Source organism: Grus americana, chromosome 17, assembly GCF_028858705.1.
Source record: "Grus americana isolate bGruAme1 chromosome 17, bGruAme1.mat, whole genome shotgun sequence".
NCBI classification, from domain to species: Eukaryota; Metazoa; Chordata; class Aves; order Gruiformes; family Gruidae; genus Grus; species Grus americana.
In genome coordinates, this window is record NC_072868.1 from 616,137 (window position 1) to 639,388 (window position 23,252).

The window sequence follows — 23,252 nt, forward strand, 5'->3', positions numbered from 1 at the left end:
TGGTACTTCAGCCAGTCTGCCTGGAAATGATTGGATCAGCAGAGTGAAAAACCGTGTTCAATGTGTGGGAACGCTGACATCCTGCTGCCATGCCTGGCACACCTCAACCACAGCATCCAGCCCCTACAGACAGGGCTGTGCCTGTAACCTGCAGCCAACACTACATTTGCACATGGGAGCAGAGGTGTGGAGACCCCGGTACCTTGTAGGCAGAACATAAGACAGCCCAGAACCCAAGGCAGCCCTTGTTTTATGAGGTAGGATATAGAATGGCCCCCAGCTAGTCCTGGTCCAGTTGAACATGTGCAGGGTAAAACTGTTAACTGTGCAGCCTAAACAATCATTCTCCATCAGGTGGGGCAGAGTCATCAAAGGAAAGAAAAAAATGTAATCAACAGTATGTGAGGTTGCCATATGTCTATCGGAAATCACTGCTGCCACAGAGTCAGGGAAGAAAACTTCTAGTATAAATACAACAGTGAGGATGGAGGAAAAATACAGCAGAGTTTACCAGGGATTTATTTTTTTTTCTAGAGGCTCTACCTGTGTTTCTAGACAGAACAATTTCTAGAGCAGGCAGTTGCAGCAATATGAAGAGGACTCTTGCAATACGAGATGATCATTTCTGATGGTGCAGATTATTCGGTTGTTCAGGAAAACTATACATATTACTGTAGATGAAATAAAAGAAGTCATGGACATAAGTAGGGACAGGAATAAGCGTGTGGTGGGCTTCCTGGGCGTTCGCTGAATGTGCTAGAAAAAGACTCTCAAATACTGTCACACATCAAATCTTTGTCCAAGATAATATTCTGCTGCTAACCACGGGGGAAAAAAACGTGGAAAAAGAGTACTGCAACTGTGCTTCTCCAGCCACCTTAATTTCAACATACACGGGTTCCCCTCACCCCAAACGCTGTGCAAAACTGCGTGTTCCTGTCACCCCCCTTTGTGCCAGGACTAACGTTGGTGTGGCTGAAGCCAGTCTGGCACAAAATGCCTTATTCCTCTGGAAATCAGCCATAGCAACTCCCCTCTCTTTTAGCTCCTTTGCTTTGGGAAACTTGAAATTATTTTTCTTTTTTAGATTGTTTTGCTGTAAAACACATCAGTTGTGAGAGTTCCAAGAAAGCAGTTAATTTACAGGTAACATCCCCCTTACCCCATGATGAATATTTATTCAGAAGAGCAGTAAGAGTCATCATATAATGCACTGTATGCCCCAGAGGAAGAGCTAGTTACTGTAATTCTGGTGAGGCGTTATGGAGACCAAAAAATATTTTCTACTAAGGAATTAAAACTTCGTATACACTGGGACTGATTAAGAGCTCACCATCTACCAGGTTCTCTCCAAAACAGCATTCCACAAGGTTACAGCCACCAAAGGAGTTTCAAACAAGCCTCACAAATCTGCAGCAGGTGACAGTACCAGAACAACCACCTAATTATCTGGAGAGCTTATTCCTCTCTCATGCTCCTTTGAAAAGACACCCGCTGGACCTGATGGCAGGCAGCAAGGTGATGCTTATTCTTGGAGTCACCCAAGAGACCAAGAAGTTGTCTGTTCTGCCCAAAGGGATTAAAAAACTGTGCACACACCAGCCACCTTTCACTGTGGGTTTTTATACACAAGGGAGTGGGAAGTTATGCTTGGTTTGTGGTTCATGAGTCTTAGGCTCACACCTAGCATTTTTGCCTAAACCAGAGTCTGCAGTGAAGCAGGGCATCTAATAAATCATTTTCTACTTTGGTCTACTGACCAAAGAACAACTCAGAGCACCAATTGCTCTGCGTTAGATTGCTCAAAGAAACTTGTTAAAGCTTTGCAAATATTCCTCCTAGTTTCCCCTGAGCTATACAAAGAGCAAGAACTCCCAGAGAGCCCTTCGATGTGTCCTGCATAAACCTGCCCAGCGACATCGGTTGCTGCTGGTACGAGCATGCCAGTTCATGAAGTGTGTAAAGTCAAGAGAGAGGGAAGACAGACACATTTTGTAAATCCCATGCACTACTTTGTTAATCATTTGTTATATGAGAATAATAAAAACCTAAGTAGGTGTTCAAAGCAAGGATTATCAAATGCTTTTATCTCATCAGCCTTGATTTCATACTTGGTATCTAGATGTAACTACAGTGTACACAAACAACATCACTCTGAAATTAATCTGATGCTTATCTTCCCGGTCCACTATTGCTCCAAATACTGTGTCAGGGGAAGAGGGGGTCTCAGGGCTAAGGCAACAAACCGCTGTCTTATACCTGCACTGCGCCTTGCTCCTTTGTTAAAGCAAGCTGGGCAGCAACAAGAAAGGCTGCTGGTTTGGAAGTTGGACTCAGAATTAGGTGAAACTTCCTTGAGAGAGAAGAGACCACCTTCCTGCTCCCATGCAGCTGGGAAAGCTTCTGTAGGGAAGCACACAGGAACAGTAAGACACATGCTCTGCAATGAGTCTGCAGCACAGTCAGCCTGGGAGAGTCTTCGGCTTGGAGCAGACTCACATAGGCTGCAGGAGCAAGAGCAGGACCTCCGAAGGGGCTGGAGGGGACCGAATGCTGAGGCAAGCTAGGCAGCCACTGAAAATTGCTGAACTGAGAGCAAAATCAGACAGAAAAATTAAACCTGCACAGCCACAAATGGCCAGATGGTGGATTTCTTTTCCGAACCTTTTGATTCTAATCTGCTTATCCAGCAAATCTGAGGTTTTTCTGCTTTCCTAGAAACTCAAAGCTTTTTGAAGGAAAAGGTACAGAGGGTCCCCATCACCACTTGCAAGCAGCTTTTTTTAGATTGCTGAACCAGCTCTTCCCAATCCACTTACTTGTGAACCCTCTGGAAAACAGCTGTCACAGCCTCAGGACTTCATCTGAATCTGTTCCAAGGAGATTCTGTAGGCAGATGCACATACTTTTGTCTTCCCAAGGTCTTAGCAATCTGAATGTGATTGCCCTGGACCAAACCTGGGTAGCTTGTTATTACAGCACGAGATCTGACTCGCTCTGCGTGATTATTCCCTGCAACTTCACCTGAGCACCTTGCCATGCTAACAGCAATGTGGCTTTTGGTTTGAAACATGGCAAAGGGGCACATTTGTCCAAAAAAGGCCACAAGAATTTCTCAAAAGAGAACACTTGTAGCAGAGAGACCTGGTAAAGCACATCTCCAAATGCAGAGGCAAAGGGAAGGGTGGGCTATTGGTGCCCTGGGCTATCCTCAGCTCCAACCATGTTAAAGGCTCCTTGTAAAAGACCTGCAGATGCATCTGCCCAGGAAACAATCAATTCTCTCCCTCCACTCCTCCTGTTATTTAAAGAAACAAACATGTCATTTCATAAGCTCAAAGCAAGTTTAAAATACCACAACAAAGCAGCATAAATATTCATAGCACACAGAAGAGCTCTGTAGAAGACAGGCTACAGGCAAAGCAAAAGGTTTGCCTGGAATGATCTGTGTATAAATCAGACATTTTTCTATAAATGTCCCAGTACCACCTGCTTTGCAAATATTCCTCTTGCCTTCATTTATATATGACTACAAATACACTTGAATACCCCAATTTAAACCATCCATCCCTTTCCAAAGGCTTCCCGAAGGCTGGAGTTGACTTTATGCTTTTTGAAACCAGTAAGACAAGAATCAAGGAAAGATGTTTGGTGAATCATTAGCACAGAGACTAGAAATCAGGGTAGGACACAGAACACTGCAAAAAGCCAAGGCAGGTGAACCCCAGCAAGAAACCATCTACCTATAAATAAAATCTGAAATATGTGCTCGCATGCTTACTCCAAGATAAGGGTGCTTTCAATTTACATAATTTCAAGATACAAAAAAAGAAGTTGTGTTCAAGTAAGTTCAAGAGCATGAGTCCTACAGGCCTGCGCTCACAGAGCCAGCAGCATAAACTGCACTGCCTGTGGGTACTCAGGCTCCTGTTTCTCTTTGGCAAAGTTCTAGCAGTACGGCTCCCCACAGGGTTACAAGCTGCAAGAGTTGGATCTTGAATCCAAGTCTCTGGGCACCTCCTTGAATATTCTGTTTTATTATGGAGGTGCAATCTCTCCACATTTAGGAACTCAGTGCAACAAAATCTTGTATTCAGAGGCTGAAAATTCTTGTTCGTTCATCTCAACTCATACATGAACTTGACTACAGCTTCTAATTTGTTAACACCATAGCCCGTTATACTCCTGCTTTGTATGTTAATTGCGTTGAGGCAAAATTACACAAGACGGTTACCCAGCTATGCTACAAAACATGGCATTAAATGTACCTAAATATACGCTCTCTTGTTTGGCAGCCCAGCAGAGGCCGGCTGAAGGACCCTCCTCTTTAGGCACTGACTACACTTACAGTGATGACACTCTGGGTTAGGTTTCCAAGAACTGCTCTCTGACACAGCTACCCACTTCTTACAAGCTGGAAGGAAGAAATGCTGCTCCAGGGAGTGCAAAGGAAGATGGGAACAAACCCAGAATTTGCAGCCAGTGCAAGAACCTCGCTGCCTGACGAGGCTCCTCAGCCTGGTCAAGTAGACCACAGTCTTGGCATATAGATCTTAAGTAAAAGAAGTTTCATTTATGGCCTTTGAGACCCTTGGGCATTCCTGTTATGGTGCTGCTCAGTCCTTTGAAAGCCTCTTGACAGCAGTGTGCTTCCTAACCACCTGCACAGGCTACTCTGTTTTCTATCCTGAAATGCTGGCTGACACAGTAAACTTCCAGCAAAACAGGCAAAGAGTCCAAATTCACTTTCAAAATATTTTTCTAGGTTACTCACTTTGTGTTCCGGCTCATATATTTTTGGGAATGCACCACATGGCGCTCCACCTCCAAGACAAACTGCGAGCCTGCAGAGAGAAATTACGTTCCACTTAACCAGCACAGTGCCAGCTACCGCACACGAGCGACAGCAGCTTTGTAACACGGCATGCTTTTACCTCCTTTAAATCTGGGCTACACCCAGGACAGAAATGCCAGCTGCTAAATATACTAAGGAGTTGAAACGAGACCTACATTTAACAATGGTTTTGGAAGGAAAAGGTCTGTGTCCAGCCTTCCATTAATTTTGGAGAAACAGTCCAATTCTAATCACAAGAAGCGTCACACTGCCAAACGTGCAATTGAGCTTAGCTAGCAGGACATCATCCTTAGTCACCATTTGAATTGACAGGCATCAACTATAGGGCTGAAATGCAAGAAAAATGTAAAAGTCTTCAAATTGTTTTAGGTTACCTGGACCAATGCCCTTGAAAACACTGAACCTTGCTGAGCTCCCCTGCGCAGTACAGTCCAAGCAGTTTTAGAGTGGGGATATCCAGGATATAAACTGGAATGAGAAATTTCTCCTATGACAAAGATGCAAATTATTGTCTCTGAAAGAACCTTTTCTGATCACGGTATCTCTTTCAAATAGCTTTGCAGCACTGCCCTTAATGTGCTGTTCTCCCCACTGCAAATGAAATAAGCAGTGGCTATTATTATCAATTACGTTATTCACATCATTTGTCCATGTCCCTTTCTTGCCTAGTGGCACCACTCTAAAGCAATACCTCCATGATCCAGCGTCAGCAGCTCACACAGCCCAAACTAAACTACAGAGCCATTTTAACCAGTTTTATAGTGAAGGACATGGTCAAATGGATCTGTTCAAAGATGCTTTCCCCTCTACTGAGCCACCTGCTTTCACAACCCCCGTAGTTCAGGAGGTCCCACCTAGGTAAGGGTGAGGGCTCTCACAGGCTTCAGATGGACATTTGCCCCAACCAAAACATTCGTGGCTTCTCCAGCAGCACCATCTACCCTTGCTGCATTCACCGCAGCTTCTCCCCATGCCAACTCCTCTATCTGTCCCCTGCCAATGCCTTCAAGCTCTCACCCACCGTGGCAGAGCGTGTAGCTGAACTCAATTGCTCTCCACACACACCCCCTCCGATCTGGCACACAGCGAGCAGGGAAATCGGTCTCTTCGGCAGCAGCTTACTCTTAAGCAGCTTATGATTAAGTCTGGCTGCTTTCCACCAGATCCTTTGGTTCCCTTTGCAGTTTTATTTTCAAGGTTGTTTCTGCTTTGTTTCAACTATGCCTCCTACTAATTGACTGTGCGTTTTTACATTTTAAGTGAAAAAAAATTAATCAAATGTGAATATGTATCTCATTGAGCAAAATAAAGTGTTCCAGAGCAAGATGGATTGGAAATCTGTTTAAATGAGATTTTAACAATGATCTTTATCATCAAGCAGCACATTTCAATTTACTGGAATTTAACGCTGATTTTGCGTTTTATTTATCTTATTGAAAAAGTTGCATTTTCACCAGCTACCAACCATTAAATTGCATTGATAAATATAGACTTTACACCCAAGTGAGCCTTCTTGCTGTGTGGGGGGAACCACCATTTAAGTTATGGTATAGCTAAACAAGCAGTTAGTCAGACCTCAGTTTTCCTATTTTGCAATGCAGTTGTGACATCTTTTTTAACTCATTTGTGTGAAGTGCTGTTGGGATGGAAGAAAAATATTCAGATCAAATGCATAAGAAAAGTTTGTAGAGTCACTTTCATTTTAAAAATAAAACCACCTTAAACTTGTAGACATCTAAATCACTTCTACTCTTGTCTTCACAGAGCAAATCCAAACTTGTCTTCTTACTTCATTTAAACTTGAATATATGGATTTTGGCCAACAGAAAACAGTATACTTGCAGCCAAAAGCTGATCAAACATTTCAACACCTCCAATTCCAAGTTATGCACCAGACATGAGAGAGACCTTTTAAGTTTTATCACAGCAAAACATATTGTTTAGTATTAAATAATTATGTCTATTGAATATAAGAATACAGATGTACACAAAAGACAGATTTTACTCTCAGGATGCACTTTCACTATTTTAATCTGCTCTGACTGCAGACCACTTGCAAAAGGGACGTTCACAGGATTGATGTGAATGTTGAGAATGCACATAGATTGTATGAAAAACAAATTGCTAAAATTAGATTTTTACTATATGCTTTCTCCCCTTCTTCCTCATTAATTAAATGCATCTTTCCCTTACCTACATAGCACTGCTCCTTGGAGCTTCCCAGAACAAGCTCTTTCAGTTTGGCTTATTGCCCATCCTGCATCATCTGAAGGACAATCTCTTCTCAAGTATCAGTGTTATTACTCCAAAACCATCACAACTGCAGTACTGCTGTCACTTCCATCATTTCCAGACTGTGAATTAATTTCCAAGCAGAAAGCATCCTTGTGCATGTCAGGCTGAATTCTCTGCCCCTTCTCAGGCCAGCACAGGAGAGTCAACTCAAATTAACACAGTTAAAACCAGTAACGGATATGGGGCAACTCAGAATCAATTCAGGATGTAATTTCATTATTCATTTAATATAATTGTGGGTTGCTGCCAAAAGGGAGCTCCTGTCCTCCGTCCCTCCACCAGCCAGAAATTCCTTCCTCTCCTTTCCTTGCACCAGGTTGATGATTACACAGTAACGCGGCAAGTCAGATCTGCTTACTGCCTCCTCAACTGTTTTTTCCAGGACTAGTTTTCACTTGGATCAGTGAACTAAGGCAAAGGCTCCTTCAGCACCACCTTTTTTCTAAATCTGTCAAGTATAAAGACCTTGCTTTGAGATTTGATTGTAACAAACTGGGTTTTTTGGCAGTGTTAGCTCTTCAGTTGAATCATGGAGCAGATAAAGTACGCGTTCATGACACTGCCAGATGATATGCAGGGGCCTGCACTTAGATTCAAGATAGGCTAAATCTAATCAATTTAGATAAAGCGTATACAGAATATAAGACAGAACTCAGTTTGCTAATCTGAGTTGCCTTGTTGTAGAGTATGGTTTCAGGACACAGAGAAAGTCAAGTTTCACCTCACAGCCCCCGCAAAGGAACATCAGATCCTCCAGCTCTCTCCTCTGCCCTGCTCCTCCGTCCTCTTGCAGCCATGACCCAAACCCTGCCCTAAGTGGTGCCTGGCATGCCCAACCGTGAGCAGACTTAGCACTGACTTTTTGCCAGGCCAGCTTCCTGCTGTTTTAGTGAACTGAGTGAGCCTATCGGACAATCAAATGAACATCAGGACTGGCTCATGTAATCAGGACCAGACACATAATGAGCTCTGGAGTCAGCTCCAAATCCTGCAGTCTAAGTTGAAGATCATGTACAACATACAGAGTAGGCAAAAAAACAGATAAAGTAGTTAACTCGCTGCAGTCTTCATGGTGTTCCATGGGTCCAAGTAACCAGGGTTATAAATTAACATATAGTACGCATCAGCACGGGCATTCATGTTATAAGTTTCTGAAATGGATAGAAGTCCTTTAATAAAACAGGTAATAATGTCTTATTTCAGAGAGGGCAGAAACAGATGCGGGATACAGCAACTGACCACGTCTTCTTCCAGCCACTGTGAGCATCCTCCCTTATGAGCAACGGGAGCAGCTCGTAAACACCTGCATGAATACAACAGAGACATAGGATGGAAAATGCCTACTGCTTCAGCAGTAGATCAAGACTGCTCAGTGTGCCCGAAGCTATTGCCTCCCTGCAAGGTACATCTGCCCAGGCACAGAGACGTTAACTCCAGAGAGTTCACTGGGATGGACTTGTGTCAGACCCTGCCCTTCCCTCAAGTGACACTGGGCACACAAGGGCTCCCAGTGACCTGTTTCTCAGGAGCAAACTGAAGCAGGACCCATTACAGTTGCTCTTTTAGGAACCCTTATCCTGTGGAATAGGTTACACTGGAATGATCCTTTGAAGGATACAAGTGGAAGATCTGCTTTTCAACAGAAAACACAGTACAATTAGGCTAAATGCTGTAATGTGACAGAAAGCCAGCAAATCTGGCTCATAGACACTCAATTTCAAGAAAAGAAACTATACAAAAAATGAGGCAACTTGCGATACAAAATTGAAAAAAAAAAATAGAAAAAGCAACAAAAAGAAGGAATCCTACAAGGAGCCTGGAGCCTGTTAAAAATGCTGCATGGGAAGCCCAGGTAATCTGTGTGTCACTATGAAGCATAAAGACAGAGCCACCTTAACTACAAACCCTGCATGACTCAATAGGAAGTTTAAGGAGGCTATCCTGGGAACGGCTGGAATTCAAAAGAACTGGGAACTTCGTCCAGATGAGCCAAAACAGAAAATCCCATAAAGCACGGCCAAGCACACGTCAGTGGCAAGCCAAGATCCCTTGGCAAAGGATGCTCAAACTGATAGTTTGTGTTACTTGTTTACTTGCTATGTTACTCAAACATGTCACAACCAGGAAGCCAGGGACAGAGCAGATGAGATCACCCAACCACCACCACGACCAAGGGGCACTGTGGAGCGGCACAGCCATCGCAGGCACCCAGCGAATCCTTGGCATCAGCCATCACTTCCAAAGCTGCCAGGGAAGTCCCACACCAGTGTGCTTCCTGGTGCAGACAGAGCACAGGAGTTGGGTGATCCACAGAAACATCAGGTGGTTCAGCACTTGTGAAAATGTTTGAAAGATAAAACTCAGTGAAAAGTTTCGTTCAAAACCACATTTTTATTTTTGCTGTATTTGTAAAACTTGGGGGTGGTGGATGTTTTTCCTAAAGCACAGGTTTGCTTTCTGCTGTTTTAGTGAGTTGAAGCAGCTCACCTCGTGATCACAGGAGCAATAGAGCCAATGCGATGATGGGAGTGAGGAGAAATGAGAGGGGGATACAACCCACCATTCAGGAGAACTATTAATAGAGCTCAAATATTCAAGGTTTTGGAGGTAAATTATTTCAGGAGATTCAAAAAAATGCTTTGATACATTCAGGAGAACAGGTCCACAAACAGACACTAGATGGGGGAAAAAAAAAAATAAAACAGATATATCCCCCAGTATCCATAGCCCAGCCTTTGTGGATCCTAGGAGAGCAATGGTGAAAAGCAGCAGAAAGCTGCCCAGTGCCCAGCCTCTCCCTGAACAGCTTCCCCCACTGCCGCTGTTGGAGACCTGGATGACCAGATGCACCGCTGGGCAGGCCAAACAGCATCCCTCTTAATCTAACACACCTTACATGAAGCCCTTACCACACATTGTTCTACATGCTGAAACAAGCAAGTAGCAGAGAAGCACCTCGGCACAGCCCAGGGCCCTCAGCCTGCAAGGAAACTACAGAATTACACCAAAGTCTAACGCTAATTCCTCGAGTAAGAAGTACTACATAGAAGTTTCTCAGTAGTCTGTTCACAGCTTCTTCTGCAGGTGAAGCTGGCACGGCAGAGACATTGCAAGGCTTCCATTTATGGAATCTGAATGCAATCGCAGAACAGTGTAGGCTGGAAGGGATCTCTGCAGGTCATCTAGCACAGCCTCCTACTCCAAGCAGGAGTAATTTCAAAGCTGGATCCAGTTGCTCAGGGCCTCACAGATTTGAAAATCTCTAAGGATGTAGATTCCAGCATTACACACTGCTCTCTTCGCAAAAATTGCTTCCTTTTATCCAATGGGAATTTGCCTTGCTGCAAGTGGAAGGTAGATGTACAAACAATGAGATTTTTAACCTGAAAATATCGCAGACCAGAATAAAAAGAAAAATGGAAACCCAAAAGTAGTGACTATGACAGCCACGCATCAGCACTATTTAAAAATTCCCTTTCTAAAACTGTTCAATAATGAATAAGGAATCAAGTCAGATATTTCACATTAAAGGCGTAGATGGAGCAGAAATTCATCTCCTGGTAGATTTTTCAGGGCAGATGTTAATATGTCAAAATAACAGGTTTAATAATAAATTGATCCCCATCCCTGAAAAATATTCAACACTTTCCAGAATAACACATGATCTGTGTACTGCAAGATCCAGTCTGATACAGTTCAGGAGCAAATGCCTAGGAAACAGCAAAAGGATAGCACCCAGTGATACTTCCCCTTTGCTCGTACATCCACACGTACTTCAGACGAGCGTCAGTCTCTCTCGGATGCTGTAGAAGCTTCTTCCCCAGTGCTCTGAAACACTGTTGTTTTTTCCAAACACAAAGGTTACTTATTCTCAGGCTTTGTGCTGCAGAAAAACTGGTAAGGCAGCCTTACCCATGAAATCTATAGCTTGGTGCCTCTCTCCTTCCCTGATAGTCACAAAAATTATGAACATTTTTACCTATTATACACAGAATACTCTTTCATCCCAACATGACAAAACAAGCATTCAATATAAAGTAACACACTCTGAAGGCTAAATCTAAGACTCTTTCTGACTGCCCATTTCAACAGCTCTGAGCAGCCACAGCTTTCCAGAAGTCAGCATGTGTTGTGCAGAGAAGGACCTTCCCAATACAAGGCCTTAGCAAATGGCAAGCATTAGAACACCAGCCCTGGCCCTACAAAAGCCTGCTGATAATACCTTCTATAAAGACAGGCTAGCCTGTGAACGCTCACCTGGAGAAAAATTATCAAATATTTTTACCTGGTTTTAGTATTTCCTTTCTGTAATGTTACATGAATATTTCTCCCCTATTAACCTTTAAGCAGAATTTAGTTTAAAGACACTGCTGATGCAGTCATCTCAGAAATAAAATGAGAGCCCTAGTTAGTTCTGGATTGAATTTATTCACTCCAACATCACTTTTTCCCCTCCCTCTCCAAGCTTCATTGCCTTATCCTTTTGGAAAATGGCAGATACATATACCTACCCCATGTCCAGTATTGCAATGTTACAGCCATGAATTCTAAAGAAACCCTCAAAAGAGATTTAAAATGTTCTGAAGAAGGGTAGTCATACCATAAGATGTAATTAAGACAGTATTAGTCAGGTGAACTCTGGTACTAACAGGTGCCAAACCCAATTGTAAAGAATATCATATTAGTTTAAGCCACCATCATGGAGCCGAAGTGTAGATTCCCTTTTGAGCCTCCTCCACAGCAATTTACGCTGAGTTTTAGCTGACTGGTAGAGAGGTCTAAGAGCACTCACAGAGCATAACACAACTGGTTATCTGTTAAGCCCCAGTAATCCAATTACTCCGGATCATACCTAATACTTTAAAAGTAAACTGGTACCAACCCACCTTGCCACTGAATATTCCCTCAGCATCTCCAGAGCCTGATTCAGTCTCGGGCAGAGCCGTACCCCACCCAGAAGCAAGGGGTCCCCAGGCCAATGTCAGCCTCTCCGAGGGAGCCAGGTCCCACGCTCCCACTGCGGCTTAGGACATGGTACAGTGGTTACAGTGGAGGGTTATCTGGACAACACCAACAGACCCCACCACTCCTCTCCCTCCTCTTTCAACCTCCGAATACCTCAAAAGATTTGCAGATTGAGGTAGTAGCTTTTATTTAGCTAGCTGGAAATAATGACCAGTTTTTGTGACCAGAAGCCCTTCTCCAGGTCAGGAGCAGATGTTAAACTGAAATACAGCTTAAACTTATAGACTGTTCAGGCGAATTGTGCTTTAAGTAAGTGATAGCTCTTTTTACAATTAAGTAAAGAAATGTTTAGCAAGGTGCTCTGAATCAGCCTAAAATTGCAAGAAATTAATTCTGTCAATGAGTATGTGAACACAACAAACCACAGGTAATAAACCACAACTAAACAGCACTTGTACATTGAAACCCCGTCCATGAATCCAAAACCTTCTCCTTCAGTCTGTCCTTTTCGAAATCCTAAGGAGCAATCCCAAAATGACACTACTGCCACTGGCTGGTACTTTATTGTTGTATTATCTGTGTAGCAGCTAAAGCTGGAACTACCTACCACAACTGTAAGAACACACCACCATCCCAACTCACTGTCAGACAAGGAGGAAACATTAGCTCTTGTTGTCACAGAAGCTTTAATACTCAAACAACCACCCCAAAATACCAGCCAGGAGGCTAGGCTGCATGTTTTGACTGTATTTGATTTTACTGGGTGTTGCCACCAAAACACTTTGTCGAGAGGTTGCACTGACTTTGCCCAATGAAAAATGATCAGAGGGGCTGTTTCAGCCTGCCAGGCTTTATTCAAAGCCTACTCCAACACTGGAAAGGATTTCTCTTATGAACAGAGCTCTAGAGCTAAGCTTTCAAAGCCCTATGAAGGGCGTTCTGATGAAGTGGTAACTGCAGAATAAATCAGCCTAAATCCAGGGAACTGTTCCAAGAGATTAAAACCTCAACACCAAAGAGAAAGGAAGAGGTCCTGCTCCCACTTTATAAATATCTCACTTTGTTTTGAGCCCACTACTTTCATTTGGTGGTCTTAAGTCTTTTTATCGACGAGACAGTGAATAATCAGTTTGTATAACGCTCCATGCTGTTAAGACTTTATATGCTTCCACCATATCCTCTTCAAAGATGAAAAGATATCTCAAAAAGATGAGACTGAGTGTTTTGACCTATTTATCATTCTTTACAAGGAACTAATTTCCCACCTTTGATCATTCTTGTCAACCTTTTCAGCATCTCTCCCCGCTTCACTGATGAGACCCGTACTCATGCAGCATTCACAACATGGGTGCACTATGGGTTTACACAGCAGTATGTTTCCTAGTTTGATCACTATTATTTTTCCACAAGCATCTAACCTTCAATTTGATTTTCCAACCACTGAGATAACATTTTGATAGTACTGCCTATTATAACCCCCAAGTTTCATCTATGCCAGTTCAGAACTCATCACTGCATACATACAGTGGGGGCTGTTCTCTGGGTGCGTTACTTCACTACACTGAATTTAAAATGCTATTTTATCACTCAGTGCCATAGGATTTTTCCATGTTTCCTCATAATTAACTCTTCTATCTACTATCATAAATGTATTTTTTAATCAACAAACATTGTCACCTCTCTTCCACTTATTTTTCTAACTTTGACTTCTCTGTGCTTTTGGCCTCCGCATCATACTCTGTCAAGGGCTAACACTGTGAAAACACTGTATAAAATAAATCTTTCTTGTGTCCGATTTACAGGTAAATTTTTATTGGATGTCCCAACAGTCCTCACACTCTCAGAAATGCCGGTTATTCTTTACTCACCTTCTGTACCAGGTATGCTTTCATAAAGTTTTATTACTTTCTTTTGTCCTCCAAGTGGCTCCTTTCCAAGGTGCAAAATCCTAAACTGTTTAATGTCTCCTCCTCTTTCTTCTCATTCCATGCTTTTGCTCTCTCTTGTCACCTTTGCTCTCTCTTGCCTGGTTCTCTTCTACTCGAAGAATTTGCCAGAATAATTATGCTGTCAATGAGCTCCTGAGTAGATTATGTCTAAGATTTTACTCTATAGGACCACTTTTCACGCTTCCTCAGGGAGATATAACAGTTTCTCTTTAGAAATGTGCCTTAATACTGCCACATACCTTCATAAACGTGCAGGCAGCCTTCTACTTAATGCCCTGCTTCTCCTACCACTCCCAGAATTGGGAATTTTGTTAAAACCAATTTTTTATTACATCATTTTAAATCTAAGCTGCACATATTCTTCCCCCTTGACCTCGAATTGACTCCAATTTTTAATTTTTTTTTTTTTTTTTTTTAAATTTAGCCCTTTTCTGTACGTTTTCTGAATCTGTGTATGAGCGACACTAGGTTAGTGCCTGGTAGCTGCAAACAAAGAGAAAAGTGTCCATCCACCACAGCAGTGGAGAAGTCATATGCTCTACTCGCTCAAGAGCTTCAATCAGAAGAGGGATGCAGTGGGAATCACTACAGGCTCAGGTGTTCATTTCTTTTCAAAACAACATGTTGATCTGATTTAGCTTCAGTAGTTCATCCTAATCTATTTTTTGGCTGTACTCTTGGTTTTCTTGGACCCTTCAGGTAATGCTTATGTTGATATCATTTGATACCGCAAAGTCAGAAGAGATCAGTTACACTCTCCTGCCTAGCACAGGATAATCAATTTCCCTATATAATTCCTTCACCAAGCCACGCATGCTGGGATTGAGCCTTGCCATTCCTCCTGGGATCTTTTGAGTCAGCACTGAATAACTTTCTGTTTAATGAAGGGAATAACACTTTCTATTGCAGCCTGATACACTGGCACCTGATACACTCCTCCTGTTAAATATTCACCTCAGGTAACGTTTAAATGGTTTGGTTTTCCTTCAAATGAAGCTGTAATCAGGAGAAACAGGAAAAGAGATTAGAACTCCAAGGCCACCTTCCCTGGAATAACTCCGCAGCCACTCTGGAGTAAAACAGACTTTCCCCTCACCACCTGCCCTAACAGATTGAGAGCTGTTTTCTACCTTTTATTACCCATTCACCAGCAATAAAACTCGTTGCTCTTTATCTAGCCACCGCACGAGAGAGAAAGACAGCACAGTTGCTCAACAAGCTCCTTACTAGGTCAGTGGTGATGGTGATCACCAAACTGTGTTAATACAGGTGCTCACAGGAAGAGGCAGCAGCTGTCATTTTTGAGATGTGACTGCTCATCTCTTAAAAGTGATGAGTACACAGGTATGCCAGTAAAAAAAGGATGGAAATTTCTAACAGCTGCACAGAATCACTGCAGTCCTTGTCTGTTTGGCCAGATAAGAGAAAGAGATCCCTCTCCTGCTGCAGCTGCGCTCAGGAGCCTGGAGACAGCAGAGCTCAGACCAGCCTCTGGGAGCACAGCACCTCCGCTCCCCGCACCCTGCCCTTCCCTTCCCTGTAGCTTTTATTGACAAGGCCAAGAGTGCAGAACAAGCCCCTTGATTTACAGAAGGGTGAGTGCCAGTCTTGAAAGCTAAGGCCCCAGACTACAAAAAGCAATTTGGAGTCACTGCTGCTAGGAAGACCTGGGGTTCTCTTAAAAATGCAAAAGAAAATTTGAGTCTAGTGATTTATGACAGGATAAAAATACTTCAGACTTCACTAAAGGAAATGTTTCAAGATCAGGATTTAAACTGCGAGCCTTTCCTTATTGAAAGCTTTGACAATACCTAGACTGTATTTGCTTAAATCATTTTTGGGCCAGCAAGGTGACTGATGATGGCTTCTATATAAGCAGTTCATTTTAACATGGAGACATGATAAAAATAGCAGCATAAATGCCATGTTTACCATGAATCCACAGCCCAGAATGACATTTGAAGGCTAGCGATCTCAGAAAACATTAATACACCACATCAAAGAAATCAAACTACAGAAAAGCAAGATACCCACATTACAACACTTATCAGTTCAGGCAATTAAAGCTTATTAAGCTTTCTGGTGCATATGTTTCAAGCCATTTCAATCTTTTTCCCCAACAACTACTACCTACCAATCAGAGAAAATACAGGGATTTATATTCTGGAGACCTCCATAAAAGGCTGAATAACATTTCTGCCTAAACAGTTCTTATTTTATGAAAATGAAGTACTGACAGTATCTCTCCTGCCTTTACATAAAGTCTTAAATTCATACTCCTACTATGCATTTCTTCAAAGGTTACTTTATCACACAATGAACTATATTCTATTTCTTAATTTTTCCTTTTTTCTTATTTTTTTTAAAGAGAACACAAGCTTCTCTGGCTGTTTTATTGCTTTCATTATTAAGAAACTGCTGTCTTTAATAAAGAAGAATGAAGTAATTAAAGTCAAGGCAGGGGGGAGGGAAGCAGTTATCTTGTGAAATGCCAAAGGAAAAACCTCCACTATCCTTCTACTACTGACCAAAGAAAAAAGTCTAATGCTCATTGAATGCCTCCTTCATCTGTCTGAAAAATCCACAATTTTAGAAGCTGGCATTTGAAGGCTGTCTTGTGCTTGTTTTGCAACCTCAATAAAACATTTTTTAAATGAGGAAAAAAAAAGATGAAGTTTGGTTTTTTTTTCCCAGAGCAAAACAGCTTCTCAGAATAGACGGGAAGAGCAGCTCAGGCTCCGTGCCGCAGCACCAATGCGCACACTGTTTCTGCTGGGAGCACGGCAGAACAGCTCTGCCTGACAGCAGAGCTGAGGATGCTGTTTGCAGCTCGGCCCCAAGCAACGCAAGCTGTCACACAGCTCACTGTCCCCTCCAAAGGCATCTTCTGCTCTGCCTCACAGTGTTACAGATAGACATCTGACCTTCCTGATCAAGGTTTAAGTGTGCTCCAAGAATTCTGCTCCCTTTGGGATATCATGGTTAATAAAAAAAAGCAGGATGACAGATTTCTAAGAAGTCTTTAGGGGTCACTGCACTGCCAAGAAACTGATCAGTGAGGAAATATCATTTTCTAACACCTAAAAACACCACCAAAAATGGAATGCATTCATGTGGAACAGCACAGGACCCCCCTCCTGAGTAACCAACTGGTGAGCTCTGCAAATTGTTTTAAAGACATTTTTATACTGGTGAGAATGACAGCATATATATAATTACAGTGGCCTAGAATTACCCTTGAAAACACTTCATTTAGGCAATTACTACCAGGCATAACAATAAAAGCCATTTCTCACAGTGTAAGCTGAATCACTATCAGAAGGGCTTGATGGTCTCATTATACCAGTGAAGCTTCTGTGGTACACACATGACCAGACAGCCCTGGCACTGAAGGTGTTGCTTCCCAGATTTCAAAGTACTGCTGAAATACCTGGATACAGGAGTGATGAAGCCAATAATCCTCGATAAGAGCAACTGTCAGGCTACACAAAATTTGGGAATCATTGCCAACATTCCTATGCATTTGCAAAGAATTCATGAAGACAACATGGGAGTACACATCACACAAAATGTACCAATTTGTATTCAACATGCATAAACAGGAACGAAAACCAAAAAACCCAGCAAAAAGCATTTGGTGAGAAGGGTGCAAGAAGTCTCCATCACTATCTTGGTATGGCTGTTGCAGACTGGCCAGAGAGGGGCCAGAAAGGCTGCGTACATCCATATCAGTCAGGTCATCTTTATTTGAAAACATAAAAATAAGAAAAATCTTCCATTTACCACCCAAAGTATAGTTATTTCAGAAAGGAAGATATTGGGGATGATGCAGGAATGGTGTTTCTTATCACTGCACTCTCCACATGCCACCACAGAAGTTCAGAACCAGGACACTCCTCAAGGAAATCATATCAGCAAAGGTCTCTGACTTCCTTGCAGGTTTGAGGTGGAAGCCTGGAACGCTGGCTGAGTGGCAGGGAGAGCTGCAGTTAAGGCAATCACTCTTAAGTAACACCTCTGAGCTAGAATCACACATCCGAGACAGTTCCCTCTGTCAGAGCACGGCCACAGAAAAATTATTCAGCAATTACTTGCACAAAGCAGTCTGGATACATATCCTCTTATCACGTGCAATACATCCAGACAACCACATATTCAAATACAATGAATAACCTGAGCTAAAGGACAACAAAATCAACTGGGCTTTAAGCCTCAGTAGCTCCTTTTTTAAGGAACATTCTCCAACTGCAAGCCTCTCACTCAGCAACTGCACATAAATAACCCTTTTGGGTGTATAAACCAGGAGAAATGCTGACGGTTTATATTTTCCAAGATTTGGAACGCTGGTGAAGAGATCAGACAGACAGCTTTTGTGAGCAAGAGAGAGCACACAAGCACTGGGCTTCTCCTGAAGCTTGCTGGCTGCCGGACTTAGACTGTGTGCTGTTTGTGGCATTTTAGTAGAAGTTTAGAAAAACTTTTGTGATCCCCTGGAGTCACAGTCAACTTGCACCAGCTCCTGCTTCAGGTGGTCAGCCCCCTGCCTGAGTCCAGAGGCAGAACAGCCATGAGCTCCAAGACCATTTAAAACAGTTACAAATGCACAAATCAAGCATCCAAAAGATAACAAACATTTGGGTACCACCCAGCTGGTGCAGTGGTTCTGCTCAGTGCAGTCAAAAGAATTTTTTAAACCTTCACTCTCTTATGGCCAGACCCCATGTACTGCAAAGTTCCCAGGCCAGGGTACAATTGGGTTGCTGCAGCACACAGACCGTATCTCCACTCCTCCCTGGGGATGGAGGCCGCACTTTCTTTCTTTCTTTCAATATGACACACACACACACAAAAAAAAAAAAAAAAAAAAAGAAAACAACACTTAGCTCTCCAAAAACCTAAACTGCTTTAACTTTTTCTTGGAGGCAGAGACGATCTGAACTTCTTCATTAAATCTCTTGTACAGACGAAGTTACAACCTCCTGTCTGCTATTGTATTCACTCTGCTGGAAAATTCCAGGCCTTTTTGCAATTTAGACGTTTGTGTTGAAATCTTCATGATAACTGAAAAATTGCAGTTGACAGTCCTGGATTACTCTATGCTGACTCCTCAGTCATAATCATTCAATTATATGACACAGCAGTATGAATGAGTGTGTTACCAAACACGGCAAAATGACAAATGCGGCGGCTGCAGCCAGGGAAACAACGTTACAACCCGGCATTCCCAGACTGACACAGGCAAGTGCCAGGTCTCACCAAGGAGACATCTTGACGGACAATCTTCTAAACAACCTCTCATTCCTTTTGTTTCTTCCAACACCATAGCAGCACCTATAGCATTTGCTTTATATAGGTATTATACTGTGTAAAATGCTGAAAAATAATACATCTCCTTTTAAAGCCATGTCCTTGCTGCAAACCAGAAGCCAGCAGACCTGGTTGTCCCACAGCGCAGCTCCCAACTCCAAGGCGTTCCCGGACTCCCCACACACTGAGATCTCAAAGCAGCACAACCACGCTCACCTCTGCGGGGACAGAACCAAGAGGCCACTCGCTGCCAGGTGATCCAGCAAATGATTCAATTCATTAGCCAAACATGAACTGGATGGAATCCCTGCTGGGTGTTCCATCCATTTACTGCTAGAAGTAACCAAAACCATTTAGGGCATACAAGCTCTCTCACTGACTTTTTTTTTTTAATAAGGAAAGTTTCCAATTAATTATTTATCTTAAAAATGTCAGGAAAGTATAATTTTGTTCTGTGGCTGAGCTAATCCATGTTCAGACTTTCACAAGCCCTGTGCCTTTCCCTCTGTCAGCCCATGGATAAAGCTGAATTGCACTGTAAAACGAGAAAAAAATCTTCCCTGGCATTCCTGAGGACCATGAGAAATGTATTCGGTAACCTTTTCATCCAAGCTGAAGGAAAAAAGAAGTTGAATCTGTAACAAGGACCATTTCTTTAATGAAAACCATGCAAAAATGAACCACATAAGCAACACAGCAAAGGTAAGAGTACTCTACAACGGTTAAAAACGACTCTCTATCAACTGATGAGCATGCGCTTGCTCAAAACTCCCAACACTGTTCTATTAATTCTCCAGCCATGGCAGAGACAAACCATGCAGCACCTGAACTGGCAGCACAGAAAAACAGACTTAAACCGCTGCCAAACCCCCATCTTTTACCATCTGGAAAATAAAGCACAAAACCATGTACAAGCCCTCCTTTTCTGGAAGAAAATACACCAATCTGAGTCATACAACCATGTATTTACACAAATCAAGTTTTTCTTTTTGCCTATGCAAAGGTAGAAGCACCTACACAAACTGAAAAATACCCAGACCTTACTGGCTAAGCAATACATTTCAAATCTACCACAGCCAAGAGAAATTGTTAAAAACAGAAGCACCTAACTTCAGTTCTCCACACAAAGACAACCCAATAAACGCCTTGGCAGAAAACTGTTATGATGTATGACAACAGAACTGGTGAATCTGGATATGAATTTCCAAGAGCACACCTGAAAAACCCATTTAGTGAATAAAAATTTCATTAAAGACCTGTATCATTTATATTTAGGCAACTTAAATGTATAGAAATCCCAAATAACTCTAGCATTTACAAAACACTACAAGGGCATCAGTAGCAAAATTTGTGAATTTCCAGTTACATGCTTTTGAAATTTTTATGATGCAACTGTTCTTAACAAATTAGAATAAAGTCCATATATAGTATAAAAAGTAATACTAGATCCCTATTAATTTACAGATATGCACTAAAAATCCCTCCTCGTTCACTGTCTTTGTTTAAGAAATTCCAGATATCAACCCACGGTCAGATTGTTTTTCTGCCTCAGCACAGTGAAAACACCCAAGCAGCAGTCATAAAATTGTTCGAATTAGGACCTAGGCGCAATTCATACACCAAGTCATACTAATCTAACTACAGCATCAAATTCATGCCAATTTGAAATAAAAAGTGCGAGTCGTGCACAGACACTTACACTGCCTTCAGTCTAGACTACAGTTGAGCCTGTAAGGTCACAATTTCAATTGCAGCAGCAGCAAGCATAGAAATATGCACTTATCCAACTGAATTGATTCTAATTAAATCCACACATTTGTATACTATCAGTACAGCAACACTAAATCAGCATTAATTTATAATTTGTTTGGTTCATTTCCAGCCAGATCTGTTTCCAGACTGAATTCATCACACAGCAGCAGGAGTGCTGGAGGGGAGCATCAGACAGGGCTGCAAGGATGGGCAGAACCTCTCCATTATAGCAGTGACCAAACTGCAATACAGGATAACGATCAGGTAGCTACTGAACTTGGCAGCACTGCAGTTAAAGGGTAAATGGGAAAGCCCTCACCTGGACTAGTAACTACCTAAAAACAGACAGCAGAGGTAGGCATAAATGGTCAATTTTCACAGGGAGACTGCCAGGAGTCTTTTGCAGTGGTCTGCTATTGCTGTATTCATAAACGATCCGGAAAAGGGGGCAAGGAGTGGAACAAAAATCTCCTGAGGATATAAGCTATTCTGACAGTAAAGAGAAGGGCTGACTGAAGACCTGCCAAAAAAACCATGAGCCTGAATAATTGGGAAATAAAATAACAGATGAAATTCAGTGCAAATAAAGTAGCGGTCCGAAGAAAAATGATCCTAATTTCACACAGAGTGATGTGCTCCAAACTGATCATTAACATTCAGAAGGTCTTGCTGGAGTCATGACAGACTGATAAAAGCATCAGCTCACAGCCATTCAACATATAAAAAACCCAAATCCTCACATTAGGAAATTATTAGTAATTAAACCACCATATAAAGCTATAGAATGTCTGCAGGTCAAATCCTGGATGCAGCCCCTGTTCGTTCATTTCAAGAGGACATAATGGAAGTGGAAAATATTTTTTAAAAGGAAACAAGGTTTGAAAAGATGAATAATGAGGAATAATCAATTAGGCTAGGGTTCTTCTGCCTGGAAACAGAGATTACTGCAGTGACATATGACAGAAGCCTCTAAAATCATCAGTTGCATGGAGAAGGTAAACAGATCAGTTGTTAACTGATTTCAAACAATACAAAAGCTAAGAGATATGAAATGAAGCTAGCAGCTGTCAAGTTCAAAAGAAAACAAGCAGAGGTAGTTAGCACCTACAACATTATTCTGTGCTCTGGAAGGTCTCCCCTGGGAGGCATCAGTGCTAGACATTTAAGGGGACTGGAGACACGGGCAAGTTCACAGAAGAAAAATACGTTAACCATTAACAAAATAAATGCAAACAGCATCTACCTCTTGACATGGCACAGCTGACAAGAGGGCTATCAGACAAAGGTTTCTATAATTTGCCCTCACCTTATGCTCTTCTCTTTTTCAGTCACTGTCGGGAAAGAACAGCAGACTAGATGGTTCCACCTCATCCTATGGCTGTTCTTGAACTGCAAAAATCAATTACATCTCTGGTACTCCTCAGCCCTTCTTTGAACTCATTCAACTTGCTTACCTGGCAAAAGTTGATCTTCTGGGGAGATGGGGGCTGGATTAGTGTCCTGCTTATTTATGGAACTGAACTGGTTCAAGAAAACATCCAGTAAATGCTGGAGGTGCTATAAGACAAGGCAAGAACAGGACCAGCCCTTCTGCATGCCAGCCGGTCATTAGGTCAGTTTAAGATGTAATATGCAGCTTCACCACCAAAACACAGATGAAAAGGAAGCAGCAGATTGCCTACATCCTCTGTTTGAACACACAGAGAAAAGCCACAATCCCAGCTCTTATGGAAAAAAAAATAATAAAGGGGGCTAGCTTCACATTTTTAATCCATCTGGTAATTACAAATAGAGTCTGGTTATGCATGACTGAACAGTAAAGGTTACTTTAAAATTAAACATCACATTTATAGCCTCTACTGTATTTATACCATGTAAAGTAAGGAACACCCCTTCGGCGAACTAAAACCCGTTGTAAATACAGAACTGCGTCCAAGACTGGTAAGGACGACAGCCAAATGAAAACAAAGCTACTCCTCCCTTTGCTTCCCACAGCATCAATTTGATTATTACATTAAATGGTGCTACATCAGTCACAGAAGCCAAGGGGATATGACCAGATAGAAAAAGGTGAATGATCAATAAGAATATATCATTAAAATTCCAGCAAGTCTCATTTACAATTCAGA

General features: G+C 42.2%; 1 protein-coding gene across 4 annotated transcripts in view; it reads right to left on the reverse strand.

The window, feature by feature from the left end:
• Positions 1 to 23,252, reverse strand: part of NDRG3 (NDRG family member 3) — a 62,205-nt gene that overhangs the window by 35,898 nt on the left and 3,055 nt on the right. The window lies entirely within an intron of this gene.